Raw genomic sequence first — 17,395 nt, 5'->3', positions numbered from 1 at the left:
CTTGCTATAGCTATAACCTTGAAGCATTCAAGCCTTTCTTTTGGCATAAATATAAATATATAAATATACCATGTATTTATAACTAATATTTAATAGCCATAGATTTCACCATGTTCATCCTGAGCATATGGTTTACACGTGCGTAGCGGAAGCTCCCCATCTAGCTAACTTAATATTTATTTTAAAATCTAACACTGGTAATAGATATCCAAATATCTATTTGAAATCCTGTAAATATTCATACTTTCTAAACACTATAATGCCTGTAAGATGAAGATCCTGAAACTACAAAAATTAGCTCAGAAAATAAAAAAAATGACACTGACAAGAAATTAAATAACTTTACTACTGACAAGTCTATTATCATAAAAGAATGAAAAAAAAATCTGCAAGTAGTTAATATCTTAGTTCTGAATTTAAGAACCAGATGGTTCAATATTAGCACACCAAGGCTGCAGCACACACAGCTAGAACATCTGAGTCATTACTGATTCAGAAGGCAATAAACCACTCCATGTATTCTCTATGTTTTCCGGTGATGATTCGCTTTTCTTGAGAATTCTTCAATCCTAATGCTCAACTGACACCTCCCTACTCTTAGGAGACAAGCTACAAGATATTGGTGTGTTTTTTAAAAAACAAATCAAAACTGTGCTCAGACCAATTCATGAGCAGTGTTATTGCTAATACGTAAAAATTTTGATGCTTGATTTTGAATACTGAAATATATTCAAAATGTATATCAAACCAGCATGTAGAAAGATAAAATATTACATCACTATACAAACAGTTAATTTAATGATCAAAGAGGAAAAATAAATCAGAATCCCTAAATTTAAGATTAATAATATCTGTTCTGCTATAAATGCCCCAAACACTGAGATTATGGGTGAACATTAATATGCTACTATATGTTCAGGGACAAAGCAAAAAATAAAAAGAGGGCACTGCTTAGTAAACTATTCAAATGCTTCAAATCCGCACAAGGGTTCATGACTTCATTCAAAATGTCAAGAACAATGTACACTCTGATTTTTTACAACTGTCTCTATACTAGGGTTATCTTCTCTCCAACAACTTCACAATTCTTCAGATTTTCAGGCCTGATCTTTTTCAGTCCTACCTGAAGATCATCTTTATTCAAAACACCTGTGCCATCAATAAGTAACAATCCTCCAAAAATGCCTTGGCTATCTTGTTAACCATGTTGCAAGAATGCTACAAAACTCTATGAAACAGAAGGGGCTAAATTAACACTTTAAATATTAGTTTATATTTTTGAAAGATGACTCTCATAAAGTAGCCACAATCCACCAATAACTATGTTAGCGTTAAAGGTTAGAAGCAATTTTTGGTGGTAAGACTAGAATTTTTAATACCAAAAGCAAGAGACAAATGTCCAATTTAACGCTGCAAGGAAAAAACAGCCCAAAAAGTATTTCTTCAACATGAACGTTTTATGAAAATATGCATCTGCCTCAATACAACATGTTTTAAATTAGTATGATGCCATATATTATGCATCAAGGTTCAATATTGTGTTTATTTACTTCAGAGTAAGATACTGGCTACAGAAGCATCATTCTTCTTGTTTATAAAAGAGAAATGTTATTTTAAAATAGTACAATATCTAGGTTACAATATCAAAATATCATTTTCCAGCCAAATTAATTAACAGTCAAACTAAACAACAGAGATTAAGTGAAATAAAGATGTTCTAATGCATTAAAAGCTCTGTTAAATACAATTTCTTTTGCCCTTCACTGCCTTATAATTTTTTTGCTGTTTGTTCATTTCTCTCTGATATTGAAAAGAAATTATATTTATATATATATTTTTCATTCTAAGAAGTTCCAATTCATGAGTAAACCTTTGGCTTCTCTATACCCATGGAGAATTCAATTTTCTTAGGACACCATGATCCTAAGTTAGGGACTAACAAAATACAAATGATGACATGGAAAGAACACTGAGTAAATCAATTTGAAATTAAAATTGCAGATGGAAAAGAATCAAGTCTCAAAAAATAAAGACTCACCCATATTTATTCCCAACACCTATAATTAGAAATTTGGGAGTAGATAAAGAAGACTTTTAGAAGAAAAGTGGACAAGATCAGAAAGAACCCAAGGCATTCAATTCTTAAATAAAATCGTTTTCCTTCCTAAAACCTGGAGTGTTTAAAGAACATGATAATCCCAGACCAGTCATTTCCCAGAAATGTTAACCTTCCAAGTGAAAGTGACGCAAGATCCCAACACATGTTCCTTCCATCTGGCTTTGGCATCCCACTCAAACATTTCCAATTGCCAAAGCCCTCTGAAGCTAACTGCACACAAAAACAGTGGTCCCTGAATCCAACAGAATCTTGACTAACTTATGTTATAAATGCAAGGCTTTACAAAACTTGATTACAGCTCTTTTATATGTAAACTATTAACCCCAGATTTAAGATTAGAATGAAAATCCTAGGGACTGTTTGATTCCTGCTAATGATGATTGTTGATGACTGCACCAATCTATTTCTCATCATTCGTGTCATGGGGATAAAAGTAGGAAAAGAACTCATGTAGGACCTAAATACAATAAATTAGTAAATAAATACAGTAAATTAGCAAATAAATCTACACCAGACTTGTGCAATATATGGCTGGAGGGCTGCAAGCAGCCCTGGACAGCTAGTAATACAGCCCCACAAGATTGTAAACTTTTAACATTATTATGTGATTTATATAAACTAACTATATTATATATTTTATTTGAGGCCCAAGACAATTCCCCTTCATTCAAAGCAAGCCAAAAGGCTGGACACCCATGAGTTACATTGCTAATATTTTAAAGTGAGAGCATGACAATTAAAAAGATTAAAAGGGCAGATCTAAATTTTATTTTATCCACACCAACTATTTTCCCAACTCAAAATTATTTCCAGTTGCTTTAACTGCTGTAGGGGGAAACATACCTTGTTTTTCAAGTATGCTACGTATGATTGAGGAAATAACACACAACCATCAAAACTAGAAGCCAATTCTCTTTTAAAACAAGCTAAATTAGTGATCATCACATCTGATGGCAGCTTATTCCACAGTGGAATAAAATGTGTTTCTCAATCTTGGCACCTTTAAGATCCGTGGACATCAACTCTCAGAATTCAGCATGCTAGCTGGAGAATGCTGGGAGCTGAAATCCTCCCATCTTAAAGTTGTTATGGTTGAGAAACATTGCCCTTAAGTTAAAAAGACACAACTGTATAGTCTCCCTTGTGAGAGTGGAAGAATAATCATCCTGATTGCTCTCCTTTCTATATTTCTATATTTTCGAGCTCAACTTTTTTATGAAGAAAACTGTATCTGGTATTCCAAGTGTGATCTTAATATATATTTTAAAGATATTAGATTTTAAAGATATTAAATCTATCTGTAAGAGTATGCACTGTGTTCGTGGCCTGAAGTCATAGGAAGTCAGTCCTATTGGCTGGAATGTGAACCCTAATATTTCAGTATGCTCTGAAAAAACAAACAACCACATTAGTAAAATCTTTAATACTTATCACAGCTTTTAAAAAAGCTTCTACTAATTGAATTTTAAAACAGAAACAAAAGGTATTGAGGCATGAATTATTCCAATCTAACAGTACTAACTGAAAGAAAACAAATCATGTTATTTTTATGCATCTAGTTTAAACAAAGTGAGATAAACCACTAGTGTTTACTTTAATAAGCCCAACACAATTGTCACACTAGAACTCAGTGGAATGACACGTACAGATTAGATTGTGTTCTCAGCTTTTGATCAAGACATAGAATTGTAAGTGGCACAATTTACATGGTTCACTATAAGACGGCACCCAGGTGCCATGATAGACTTCCAGTTCGACCATTTGAAACACACTGTGCTCTACATGGGGCTGCCTCTGAAGACTATTCGGAAAGTTCAGCTGATGTAAAATGCAGCAGTTTGAACAGTTACATGGGTTTCTATATACATTGCCCCTTTCCTACACAAGTTGCATTGGTTACCAGTTTGTTTCCTGGTCCTATTTAAGGTGCTGTTTTTGACCTTTAAAGCGGTACATGGCATGGGACCAGGTTAACTGAGATTATTTCTTCCTGATTTCATCTGCCTGTCCCACAAGATCCAACAGAATAGGCATGTTATGAATTCAATTGTGTAGCAAGTTACATTTGATGAGTCCTGGGAAACAGGCCATTTCTGCTGTGGCCCTTGTATTGTGGAATCTCAATACAAGGGCCACAGAGATGAGATTGGCCTCATTATTCCTGAGTTTTTGAAGGTCCCTCAATGCCAAGTTACGCCTGCAGGCCCTGGGCACCCCAAGGGACAGATAAACTCATGAGATGGCTCCTTATTAACACCCCTCCATCCATTTTTTTTCTCGTTTAGTCCTGCTTTTATATTTTTAAATGTTTTTAAATGGTTATAGGTAATGATTGTTTTCTATTTATTATTTTATTGGATTGTTGTATGCAACCCAGAGATGGGTTGCCATATAAATTTGAAAAATAAATAAATGATGATCAAGTACCAACCATCTCATGGAATGAGGTAACTCTATTAATCTATGTTACATACTTGTAACAAGTTAATGAAACTATCAAAGTCCCAAATAATTTAAGTCCAAATTATTTGAAGGTCACCTTTTCTCAGGCAATCCTATCTGTTCCTACAGATCTGCTTCAGGGGTCTTTCCTGAAAAGTGCACATTGCAATCCTCCTCACTGCTGGCCCTCAAGTCTGTAGAACTCTTTTCCTACCTGCTTTTTCTTTTTTCTACATAGTGTTCAGGACACCCTTTGATCTGTGATTGTACTGTACTTCTTAATGTATCCTATATGCTGGTTACAGGTTTAGTCATCCCACTTGTTTTTTTCTGCCAGAATGTAAGGAAACAATATTGAAAAGTATCAACATGTTTCAGGCACTCAGACAATTCTAACTGCTGTTTGTTCATGAAATATGTACATCAACTCCAGGAAGCCTGTTCAAGCTTCCAGTATTTTAACCCCAAAAAGTGAAATAAAAGAATACAAGTTTCTGGTCTTTGTGGCAACAAAAGGAGAGCAGTATAGGGGAAGTACTGCATGGTGTTCTGCAGGAGGTAGACCCACACTTTCTATAAAAACTGAAACTAAAATAATTCATAAAATGTGTTTCAAATAAACTACTAGCCATGCTTTGTACAACAAAATAAATATTTTTAAAAAAATTGATGCAGCCCTGCTAATGCAGATAAATATGAAAACAGCCCAAAGGTTTTCCTGCCTACAGTTGCTTCTCAGTGGGATTTCGAAATGCACAACCTTCATTTAGCAATAGTTCAAAGTTACAATGGGCTTGGAAAAAGTGACTTGCAGACCATTGTCAAAGTTAAATCTATTGTACCACCCCCGCAATCACATGATTGCAATTTGGGCTCTTGGCAATTGCCCACATTTATGACAGTTGCAGTATCTTGCAGCTTTACAATTGTGATTTACGACCTTCCCAGCCAGCTTCTGACAAAGTCAATTAGCCACAGCAATAGCACTTAGACTTACATACCACTCCATAGTACTTTACAGCACTCTCTGAGCAATTTACAAAGTCAGTACATTGCCTCCAACAATCTGGGTCCTCATTTTATCGATCTTGGAAAGATGGAAGGCTGAATCAACCTCGAGCCCCATCAGGATCAAACTCCTGGCAGTGGGCAGAGTTAGCCTGCAATACTGCATACTAACTACTGCACTACCAGGTCTCTTCCTTCCTCCTTGGAGAAGCTGGATTCACTTAACACTGTGTGATACACTTAACAACCACATGATTAGCTTAATGATTGTAGCAAAATTTGTAATAAAATCAAGTCCAGTCATATGATGACTCATTTAATCACTTAGTGACTGAATTTCTGGTCTCAATTATGTTGTAAGTTATATATAAACCAAGAGAATCTTGTGACAAGTTAAGATAAAACAGATTATGGCATATATTTCATGGATTATTGTCCATTTCATCAGACGAACGCAGCAGTTAGAGTGCAGTACTGCAGGCCACTTTAGCTGACTGTGTTCAGCAGGTCAGCGGTTCAAATCTCACCGGCTCAAGGTTGACTCAGCCTTCCATCCTTCCGGGGTAGGTAAATTGAGGACCCAGATTGTTGGGGGCAATGTAAATATATATATACATTGCTTACTGGTGTACACCGCTTAGAGAGTGCTTGCACTTAAAGCGGTATATAAGTCTCATAAATAAATAAATAAATAAATAAATTTATTCTACATTATATGCATGTATTATGTATAGAGTATAAATTAAAAACTGTTATATTCTTTATGTTTCATATTTCATAATCTCTTCATTTCATGCTTAACCATTTCTACATCACTCTTACCTGCCAACTGTCATTTCATGCATTTGATCTTGTGAATTCCACACCACTTAAATTTATTTAGCCGTTACAGATTTTTCATTGATTTCACTACTACATTTTAATACAGTTCCCCCTATAGAAAATATTCTCTTTTAGCATAATAGGCAAATTGAATTGCTTGTAAAGCTTTCTAATAATTTGCTAGACAAAACTATGGGCAAGAGTTAAATTCTGATTTGAATCATCAAGTCAATTCAATTTAAGCACTTGAGTGGAACTGTTAAATTAAAATGTTTCAGTTCAGATTTCCAAATCAACAGCTGTTTCTGTATATATAAAAAGGTCCAAATGAATTCAGAGGCATTCAATAAAATGTTCTAGTTCAAGTAGAAAAGTCAATTTAATTCAACAATTCATTCAAGTATATTTCAAATCAAATTTGTAAATTGAATATTTACACTATCTTGTAAAATACTATAGAAAAGCTGTCAGATGTAGGGGATAAAAGATGGAGACAGCAACAAACAACTTGAAAATCAGGAGGCAGGGAAAGAAAAGTAAGATGACACTTTCAATGCTTTTGGCTGCTCCAATTGCTTTCCATGTACTGATAAGCTGAAATCTTTACAACCTGGTGTGTCCACTCCATATTATTTTCCCCCATGTAACATATATCCAGGCATTAAAAACAACGAGTAAAAATAAGGAGACCAGGGGTAAAATAAAAAATGTAGGTCTATATGTGAATGAATCAAGAATGAAAAAATAAACATAGAATAGTAATGTTGGGAACTGAAGAACTTTCCTGAGGGCCATTCAAGTATAAAAACTTATCCACAGTTAGTGTGCAAAGGCCTCTATTCCTTGCCAATTCTTTTAGTTAAAGAGGTTGGAGAACCTGTGGCTTTCGGAGACTGCTGAATGGCAATACAACTTTGAGCAGACTCAGCCAGTCAGCCAATTCCTGTGATGGAGGATAGGGGACAGGCTATACTGATGTCAAAACCATTTCCAGGGAATTGAGGCAGAAAAGGAAAGCCTTTGGGATTAGAAGTTGTGGAGTGGTGGTGGGGAATTAAGAAAAAAAGAAAGAAAAGTTATGAAAAGTCAAGGGATGAGGAATGTACCCAAGGCCGGAAAAGGGAGGGATGGCTTGGAAGGGGAGAGGTCATAAATAGAAAGAGGAGGCAGTCATAAACGGCCAGAGAAACAGAGTTCAGGGAAACACAAGAGCAGCCATGCAGGGACTTGCAAGTCAGTTGAATAGTGGGAGGGAGGCAGGGAGGAAGAGGAAAACCAGAGAGGAATTATGATCTCGGTGTGGCTGAGAAAGAAGCGTTCTGGTGCTGGGGAGGACAGTGTGGCCGGAAGACAAAGGGAGATGGATGCGATGGGGGAGTCAGCCTAAAATAAAGGGGTGGGGAGAAAAGATGGGAAACCCATAGGGTGGGGGTGAGGGGGAGAAGGGAACTGAGTCAAGAGAAAAAGCACAACTCATTGGAGTGGGAAAGAGGTTCAAGCCGGGGTGGCCTCCATGGGAAACCAGTCAGACCAGAGAGGGGGCGCTTCCCAGGAGACCATATGTTGGAGCGGAGCGGGAAAGGATGGTGGGGAACAAGAGGGCGCGGGGGTGGGGGTGGAGAGGGAGCTGAAAAGCAAGGAGAGGGCATGGGAGGAATGACAGGGGGTCTAGGGGAGAGGCTGCCGGGTGGGAGTCACGCCGCGGGACCCACCTGGAGCAGTCCAGGTACGAGACTCTGAACTGGGACGCCTCCAGCCCACTAAACTCTCAAATTCCCACTACTCACCTCCACCAGCGAGACTTCCCAGGCAGTTCCCGGTCGTAGAATCAGAGACACGTCCGGCCACTCAACTGCCCAGGCCCGGACTGTGGCTCAGTTCTTCGTGGAGGCGGCCGGGGAGAAGAAGGGGGGGCTGCCGAACCGACGCCACAGTATCGACGTAAGCCGAGGGGTGGGCTCAGTCACTAGGCTCGCCGTGCCGGGAGGGGGAGAGAAAAACCCCGCACGGGCAAGCGCAACAAACAAGGAAATCAGCACCGGCTTGCAACACAGGATGACGAAGTGACGGGGGAATCGAAGCCGAAGTGGGAGTGACGTAATCACTTGTACGCATGCGCCCGGGTATCGGTAAAGACTTGGAGAGTTGTTTCATTCGAATGACGCTGACGGGGGCTTTTTATATTCCCTTTTGATAAGTTTTGTTTGTTTGTTTCTCTTTCTTTTCTAGGGCAGGTTTTTCTTTTATTGGCTCACTCGGCTTTCCTCATCATTTTTTTTCACGTTTATTTTCGCCACCTCTTTTTTCCGTTCTCAATTCCTTATAATTAACAGAGCACAAATATGCTCTGTTAAAAGGGGGTCCTCTTAAAGGATCCCCTCCCAGGCGTGGCAGGAAGGGACAGAAATCATAGAAGCAGCCCGGCAAGCATCGTACAAGTCTCCGTGGAGCAGGGCAGCGCTATCCAGGCAGGATTTTGAAGCTCGCTTGGCAAAATAATTCCGATTAAATGACCCCGGACACTCGCGACCCCAAGATTTTCAAAGCAAAGTCTTTCGAGCTGCTATGTTTGAGCCGCTTAGATTAATAACGACTGAATGAGTTCAACAGCCGGGCTTGTACAAGACATCGGCCATAACCAGCCAAATTCTACTTTCGTTCTGTGTTGCGCAAACCCTGTTCTAAGATGATGTAACCAGTAAGGCATATCGGTTCAATACTTTATATAACAGGGGCTCCCAACCTTTTCTATATCCCGCACCCCTAGAACGCTTCTGATATATTAACAAAAGTTCGAAATAATGGCAACAAATTATGCATATACACTATAATTTTGAAAACCCAAGTTTTCTTGCACCCCCGTTTGGGAACCTCTGCTTTATAAAATTTATAAAATATCCATTTGGGAACCCCTGCTTTATAAAATTTATAAAATATCCATTTCGGTTCTGAGGTACCAAATGTGGATGACCACAAGATGACAGCAAAGAGACTTTTCTATAGCTCTTCACCTCCACCCAAGGGTCATCTGCATTCTTGCCACTCCAAATTGATGACATCCAGATACTAAATTCTCCCCACTGTTTCTTTTTCATACGGGATTGCTCATAGTGATTGATTTTTAAGCACAGATGTCCATGAATATCCTGAATCAAAACTACTAAATAAGTAATGTAAAGTGAGAGAAGGTTTAACATAGTCCTTGACTTAAGACCACAATTGAGCCCAAATTTTCTGTCGCTAAGTGAGACATTTGTTAAATGAGTTTTGCCCCATTTTATGATCTTTCTTGACACAGTGGTTAAGTGAATCACTGTGGCTGTTAAGTTAGTAACATGGTTGTTAAGTGAATCTGGCTTTGACTTTGCTTCTCGGAAGGTCATAAAAAGTGATCACTTGATCCCAGGACACTGCAAATGTCATGAATACGAGTCAATTGCCAAGTGTCTGAATTTTTATCATGTGACCATGTGATGCTGCAATGGCCACAAGTGTGAAAAACAGTCATAAGTCATTTCCTGTCATTTTTTTCAATGCTGTTGTAACTTCAAATGGTCACAAAGCAAACTGTTGTAAGTTGAGGACTACCTATAGGTAAAAAACTAAGAGAAGCTTCACAAGTAGTTCAGAAGCTTCCCTCCACCAGCTGTTCTAGAAGATGTTCACTGTGGACTTCCTAACTAAGTGCCTTCATATATTTTAGAATTCCAACTCCCAGAATTCCTACCCAGCAAGAAAAAGCTTTTGTCAGTGTATCCAGAGGTTCCTTGTTAGAGAAAGATGTGCTATTGATCAAAAGATACTGTACAACATGAGATCTTAAGCAATTCCATGCTGGATTGGAACCCTGGCCCTTCAAATCCAACAATCTTTTCTCACAGTGGCCAGCCAATAGTACACGGAAGCCCACTAGTCTCCCAGGAGACATTCACATTTCCATTAAAGTTAGCAGCCATTGCTCCCCATGATTTTCATAAATTGGTCCACGCTGGCTGGGTTGGAAATTGAAATCCATATATCTCACCAAGAATCGCCTTGGTGAGGTGAACAGCATAGAAGTTTAATAATGGAAAAATAAATATCTTAAAGTTGTCAAGGTTAGAAAACACTGCCCCAGAAAAACAAATATTGAAAGGTGTGTTAGGAGGGAAGAGAGATGGAGAAGAGTTAAAAACTGCTACATCATCTGCATCTCTTCATGTTTAGGAAACAGGGCAGTTGCCTTGCTTGCAAGTCCTTCCACCAGAAATAGAGAGGAATGATTTGACTCTGGGTAAATTCTGCAGTGTGTAATGATGCTTACTCTCTGATACATATGCATAGATCTGCAGACTAATTTGGTTTTTGTCATTGTGTTATGCCAAGTTAAGTAAATGAATTGCCAGCAAAACAAACAAATTACCCATCCTGTTATTTATTTTGGGAATATTTGGGGGGGGGAATCAATATATGTAGTCCTCAGAATACAATTTGGACTGACAACTTCTTCGTTAACAATGCAGTCAGATAATGAAATGTCACATGACTATGCTCGACTTATGACAGCAGCTCCACTGTAGTCATTAAGGAAATCACCTGCAGTTAAGCAAAACATCACATGACCATGACTTGCAGCTTCCTGTTGGCTTCCCCATTGTCTTTGCTTGTTGGAAGCTGTCAAGAGCACAAATTGTGATCATATGACTGTGAGGCACTGCCACTATCGTAATGCATCATGTCAAGTAGTAATCACATGACTGTGGGATGCTGCAATGGTCTTTAATTTAAGACTGGTTGTAAAGCTAGTTTTTCAGTTCCATCATAACTTTGAATAATCACTAAACAAGGCAATCATTAACTGAGGACTACCTGTCATTTCAGAAAACAGACAAATGATTAAAACTAGTAACATTGCAGGTTAATGATGAAAGAAACTTATGTATTTATATGTATTTCTGAAGAGGATTCATTGTAAGAGGTTTTCAAAATACCATCTGTCCTATAGTCCTTCAGAATTTAGACCAAAACAACTTACATTTGCTTTACGCATGTGGGTGAAACTTTGTAAATAAATGTATGTGGGCCAACATGCTTCCTACATCCCTATTTCATTTCAGGGTAACTTCTAAGCACAACCTGTTTAGTTAATGATATGTTTGTGCACACCCAGCTTTGGTCTTCTTCACCTTGTCTGACTCATTGGAAAGGGTGTCACTTTTGGAATGACAGTGTTTTACTGCTCCATCCTGAAGATCTGCTTTAGATGATGGTGCAAACAGTGGTACATGGTGCTGTACCCAAGTGACAGCCTCCTTCCGATAAACAGAGCAAAGATATCTATTTACTCCCTGTATTTAAGAAGACCTTTTCTTTGCCTTTTTAACATAAATTGGTCTAATTTACACATGTCAAAATTATATGTATAGAAAGCTTTTTCTTTGGGATTTGCAATGCATTTCATGCGTTTAAAAGAAAAGTAACCATTAGGGGGAATGCCTTTCAAATGGTATTTGTTACAGAACACTTTTACACAGGAAAGTCTGTAAAAAAATGGCATGCAAGGTTTAATTTAATTTAATTTAATTTAAACAAATGAAGACTGGTACTGAAGGAGAATATTGAAAGTTAAATAAACAAGATTTGGTCTTTTCTATTAGAAATCTCTCCTACTTCTTAATGATTGCTATGTTGAATGGTCGTCAGGTGATACGATATACACATTTAACCTCTGGTTTTACACCAGGAAGCCAGTAAAATACACCAAACACATAGACACCACACAGTAAGTCATGCTTAATCACTGTTTATATGTCTATGGCACATCAAATGAGATACAAATGTCTGGGTTTAGGCAAAACTGAATATCAAAACTACACAAAGAGTATGATAGCCTACCATTAAGTTTTAAGCAATAATGGCAAGTGGAAATATAATAAGAAATATAAATGAGTGAGATACATTACACAGATTTTTATAATTTAAAACTAGTGCCTAATCTGGAGTAGCCGTTTGAGTCTGAAGCCCAGAGAAAATATACCTTCCTTTGATCCTACATATAGTTGGATCATATAAGTAGGAACGCCACATGTAGCCTATGCACAGGTTCGGTTAGGTGCGTGGCAAGCCTACACAAGTGCAAACAATGCATAGAACTGTAATGTATCAAAGTATATACAAATATAAATTAGCAAAGGGCTACATTTGTTGTTGCTATCTAGCGGTGGTGTTATCTCAGTTTTGTTGCCCAGATGTGATAACTTTTTAATATAGGTATTAATTCCTTCTAGATCAGTGGTGGCGAATCTATGGCACACTGTTGCCCCAGCCCTGTTTCCTCCTCACCAACAGCCCCCCGGAGGAGAGTCGCCCCTGGGCATGGCCCATGCAAAGCAGCACAGCCAAGAACATGGTAGCCGGGCAGCAGGGACAAGATTCCGCCCTTGCGCCGTGTCGCATGCAGATGATGCTGCGGGACACAGGCAGAGGGCATGGCCGCCATGGCGCTGCTGGGCTGCCTGGGTGATCTGTGGTGGGCCGTGAAGGTGGTGGGTAGCCCAGCAGGCAAGGCGGAGCATGGACAGGGGTGGGGGGCAGTTTTTGGGCACTCAGTCTCTAAAAGGTTCACCATCACTGTTCTAGATCTTCTCAACTTTACCTCCCCAGATGTGCTTGAATTATATATCGAAGAGTTCCTTCTCTCTGTCCACGTCATCTGGAGTTGATATGTTTAGTATGACATCATTTAGAGATCCAAAGACCACTTTGATACAATTCTTAACCTACTTTATTTCCCCCTGGGATGAGAAAATATTGGCTCAATGTTACCTGTGGCAGTTCCTCACCTGGGCTTAAAGCACTTTGCTTAGCCTTACCCAGGCTTTATCAAGACCCTCATCTTTCTCTGGTAGGGAAAGTTCTTATTTCTAATCCAATTCCATCCCCAAAACTTCGAAGAAAGCTATCAACAAAAAGTAATTTTCTAGACCATCTTCAGAGAAGATTCTATGAGAAAACTGTATGCAACCAAGGACAAGCATGCATGCAAACAAAGATCTTTAACTTTCTGAAATTAATCACCCTTGTAAAAAAAAGTAATATTTAAATAAACCCACCCAGTTTGATTTGGGCTTTGTTTTCCTGCACAAGAATTTACCTTCTTGGGGAAAAATGACGGTGCTTCTGTTTTGTTTTTTCTTTTGCCGAATCAGCTCTTTAAAAAAAACCTCTTGGTTGATTTCCTAAAAAATATGAGAGCCCTTTTCAAAGAGTGAGGTGAGCTCCTAAGACATGAAAGAGTCCAGTTTGTTTAGCTCCTTTGTTGTTGTTGTTAATTGCGAAGTAGTGTCTGACCCATCGCGACCCCATGGACAATGTTCCTCCAGGCCTTCCTGTCCTCTACCATCTTCTGGAGTCCATTTAAACTCATGCCTACTGCTTCAGTGACTCCATCCAGCCATCTCTGTCATCCCATTCTTCTATTGCCCTCAATCTTTCCCAGCATTAGGCCCTTCTCCAGTGAGCTCCTTACTCCAGCTTTTCTCCTGAGTTTAAAATAGTTCTCAATCACACGTCCTAAAAGAAGGAACTTTCAAGGATCTTTCCTTTTTTGCATAGGGCTTCGCTAAACCTGGGAAGTGAGATGGGGTATTGGCGAATCTGGAACAGTTGTCATAAGGTTATCCTTGCTTAATGATCATTAGTTTGGTGGCTGTTAAAATTTATTACGGTGTTGAACAAGTGGGACTTATGACTGATTCTCATAGTTCTGGCTGTCACAGACCTCTGTGGTCATGTGATTATGACTTGGATGCTTAATGACTTGTCCACATTTCCAAGAGTTGCAATGTCCCATAGTCACAATTTGCAATCTTCTTTGCTGGCTTCCCATAAGGAAAGTCAGTAGGGAAGCAGGCAGGAAGTTTTAAGTGGTGGTTACGTAAGGTCTTCACAAAACAATTGCGTGTGATTTGCTTAATGACAGAAATTGGGAGTATTGGAACTGCTGTTGCTAAGTGGCATAGTCACATGATGTTTTGCTTCTATTTTTCCTTCCATTTTTTTTCTTTTTTGCATTTTTTTCTTTTCTGCAACTTTCTATTTTTTAATTTTTTTCTTTTTTTAGATTGTATTTTTTATCTTTTTAATTGTAACTTTTAATAAAATTGCTGTAAAAATGTTGATCATCAAAACTAATTGAACTGAAACATTTGTTGGTGAAATAAAGGAAGAAAATCAAGATCAACCTTCAGCATTGAAATGACACTAAAATAGTGGGTCTGCCTGCCTGCCTGCCTGCCTGCTAATATAATAGTTTTGGAGTAAAAGTCAAAATGTAGTTCTTTCATATATTTGTGTGTGCACATACACATGCAAGATAGGGGTATTTATATTCTTGTGCTTGTGTAGTATCTGCATGTGGAAAATTTATGAACATTTTATATTTTGCACATGCATGGGGTACATTTCTGCCTCTGTATAACATCTCTTTTCTCATAAGAAGTAAGAATTATCTGAAGGTTTGCCCTCTGTGGATTTTTGTTCCTTTTTGTTGTAAGCAGGCTATATTAGTATTAATATTAGCTGTATTACTACCCAGCTGAACAGCCATTCCTTTAAAAAAAAACTAAGATTTTTAATCATATTTAGTGCAGTATTTCTTAACTTGGAGCTTCACAGATACATGTGACTATAACTATCAAATTGACTGTGTGAGTGTAAAAATATATTCTGGTATATAACATAGGATAGAATATGGTGGGACTCTACTGGGCAGACACACATGTGAAAAGGAGTCTTTGGTGGAACACAACCTAACAGTATGATGAAGCTACAAAAAAAATGCAATTCTATTCTGTAACAACAAAAATGCACTTATCAAAGCTTTGTGTTCCTGTCTGTTCTCTAGTCTAGAATACTGCATCTAGTTATGAGCATTGTATTTTAGAAAATGCATTGGGAAAATGGAGCATGTCCAAAACACTTGGAGTCTCTAGGTATGATTAGCCCAGAGAAGAGTAAACCATGCTGTAGTTTCTGAAGAGTATCAAGTAGAAGACATAATCAGAATTATTCCAGAAAACAGCACAAGAAAGAATAGGTTTAGACTTCAAGAATATCAATTGTTATTAAATACCAGGAGAAATTTTCTAATGATAAAAGCTGTTCAAATTTGGAATAGTCTTCTGTACAATGAAACAGTTATTGTTTCACTATAGTGGAAAGAGGAATGGCCTTGAGAGAAAGGAGGAAGAGATGCTGCCAAAACAACAGACAGATAAAAGAGGGCTGAGTCCAGGGCAGAAGTATAACCTGAGAAAATGCTTCAGATCCTCCCTCGTTCTCACAAAGATAAAAGGAGGAAGGGGAGGCATGCATTTAGACTTTCTAGATTTTTAAATATATATTTATAACAAGCATACTGCTATTCTACATGATTTTGGTTTCCTACCAGTGACAGCCATTGAAGGATTTTCCACTTTTGACTGAGTTTGTTTACTAATGAATAACTGAAACCTTATATTAACAAGATGTTTCTCTTCCCAGAATATCCTGTAATCTGGTCTAAAAGGGCATTAGGGAGATCATTTCCTGGCCTGGTGATCTATAGGATATCCCCGCAATAATATTTTGTTCTTCCATCTTTCATGTATTTATAGTCAAATACTTTGGACTGGTCTTTTGAGCTTGTATTTCAGGATCTCAATATATGTGTACATTTCATTCACATATGTCCTTTATAATATCACTCGCCTCTCCTTTTGTCTGATTTATTTCTTTTCAATGCATTATACTTTCAACATTCACACTCCACCCTTGAATTTCATCCCACTAGTTTTCAGTAATATCTACTAAATCATATAGGCCTTCATGTTTTAAGATTTCTAGTTCTTCCTGTTGTTCCCCATAATCTTTGTACTTATATACAGTTGCTGAAATCCCTGGGTCATGCAATTTGACCTGTTTCTTCTGGCAATTACATGGTAATTGTTAGGTCACTCTTCCTCATCTTACCCAATACAATATTCGATTTTCCATTATCATTTGGGTTGTCTTCTTTCTCCCCTACCAGATTTAGTTGAAAGCTCAACATATCAAATTTCCAAACATATTCTTACATTCTTGCTAATTCAAGCCCATCTCTTGCCCCGAGTCCTTCACTGTGAAAATGCATCCATTATCAAACAATTCAAATAATTCTTGTGGGTATCATCTACATAGTTACTCATTTCCAATTTTCTTTTCTCTCTTCCTGGGTAGTGTTCTTTGACAGGAGGAGGGAATAAAACAATAACTGGGTCTATAGCCTCTTCACCCTCCTATTCTGGGCTTTATAACTGAAATGTTTTCAAGTCTCTGTCTGGCTGTGTCATTTTTTTCTCAATGGGTTCTCAAATATCCATGAAAGTGTCAGCAACTTTAAAGAGTCTCAGAATCTTTCCAGCACATCCTGAATGTGTACTCTGGAAAGGCCACAGACCACTATATACAGTCCACCAACAGATTGGTCTTTCAACCCATCTCATTGGAAGTTTCCAATCATCACAACTTCCACAACTACCACAAATCTCCTTATGTTTGATCCAAGAAATTCCGATCTTTCCTGATGAGCTAGGAAATGGACACTTTCCCCTTAGTTCCTTCACTTTCTCTTCCAATAAGTCAGTCAGCTTACACTTGAAACATGTCTAGTCTGGAATCCGCAGGGAGAAAAAAAAACATGGCATGTCCCCTGAAAGTCAAGAGATCAATTCCCTCTATCACAATAGAGGGAATTTGTCCTTTGATGAACAAACAATTGCCTCCCCACTGAAGACTTGTTTGTTTTTCCTGTTTGTTCATTTTCTGGGAAACAAGTTTATGTCTCCTGAAGCTGATTCAACTAGGTCAGCAATCACACACAATGGGTAATCAGCAACTTTCAGGAAGCAACCAGCAGCAAGCAGTCAGCAATTTTTATCCTCTTTCTTTTTCCTTCTTTCTCTTATGCATCTTCCCTGTCCTTAGTTGAACTCCCTGTCAAATTAG

General features: G+C 38.2%; 2 protein-coding genes across 2 annotated transcripts in view; one reads left to right on the top strand and one right to left on the bottom strand.

The window, feature by feature from the left end:
* ZHX3 (zinc fingers and homeoboxes 3) overlaps positions 1 to 8,311 on the bottom strand; it is a 56,586-nt gene extending 48,275 nt beyond the window's left edge. The window contains exon 1 of the mRNA XM_039351356.1: positions 8,179 to 8,311. The gene's annotated coding sequence lies outside the window, so the exon portion shown is untranslated. The remainder of the gene's footprint in view (positions 1 to 8,178) is intronic.
* A 101-nt stretch (positions 8,312 to 8,412) lies between these two features.
* The window catches only part of LPIN3 (lipin 3), a 72,878-nt gene continuing 63,895 nt past the window's right edge, over positions 8,413 to 17,395 (top strand). Inside the window, exon 1 of the mRNA XM_039351360.1 lies at positions 8,413 to 8,520. The gene's annotated coding sequence lies outside the window, so the exon portion shown is untranslated. The remainder of the gene's footprint in view (positions 8,521 to 17,395) is intronic.

The sequence above is a fragment of the Crotalus tigris genome, unplaced genomic scaffold (genome assembly GCF_016545835.1).
Source record: "Crotalus tigris isolate CLP2741 ecotype Arizona unplaced genomic scaffold, ASM1654583v1 scf7180000018371.15429387391:27106975, whole genome shotgun sequence".
NCBI classification, from domain to species: Eukaryota; Metazoa; Chordata; class Lepidosauria; order Squamata; family Viperidae; genus Crotalus; species Crotalus tigris.
Note: the sequence above shows the minus strand (reverse complement) of the source record. Positions and strands in the feature narration are given on the sequence as shown.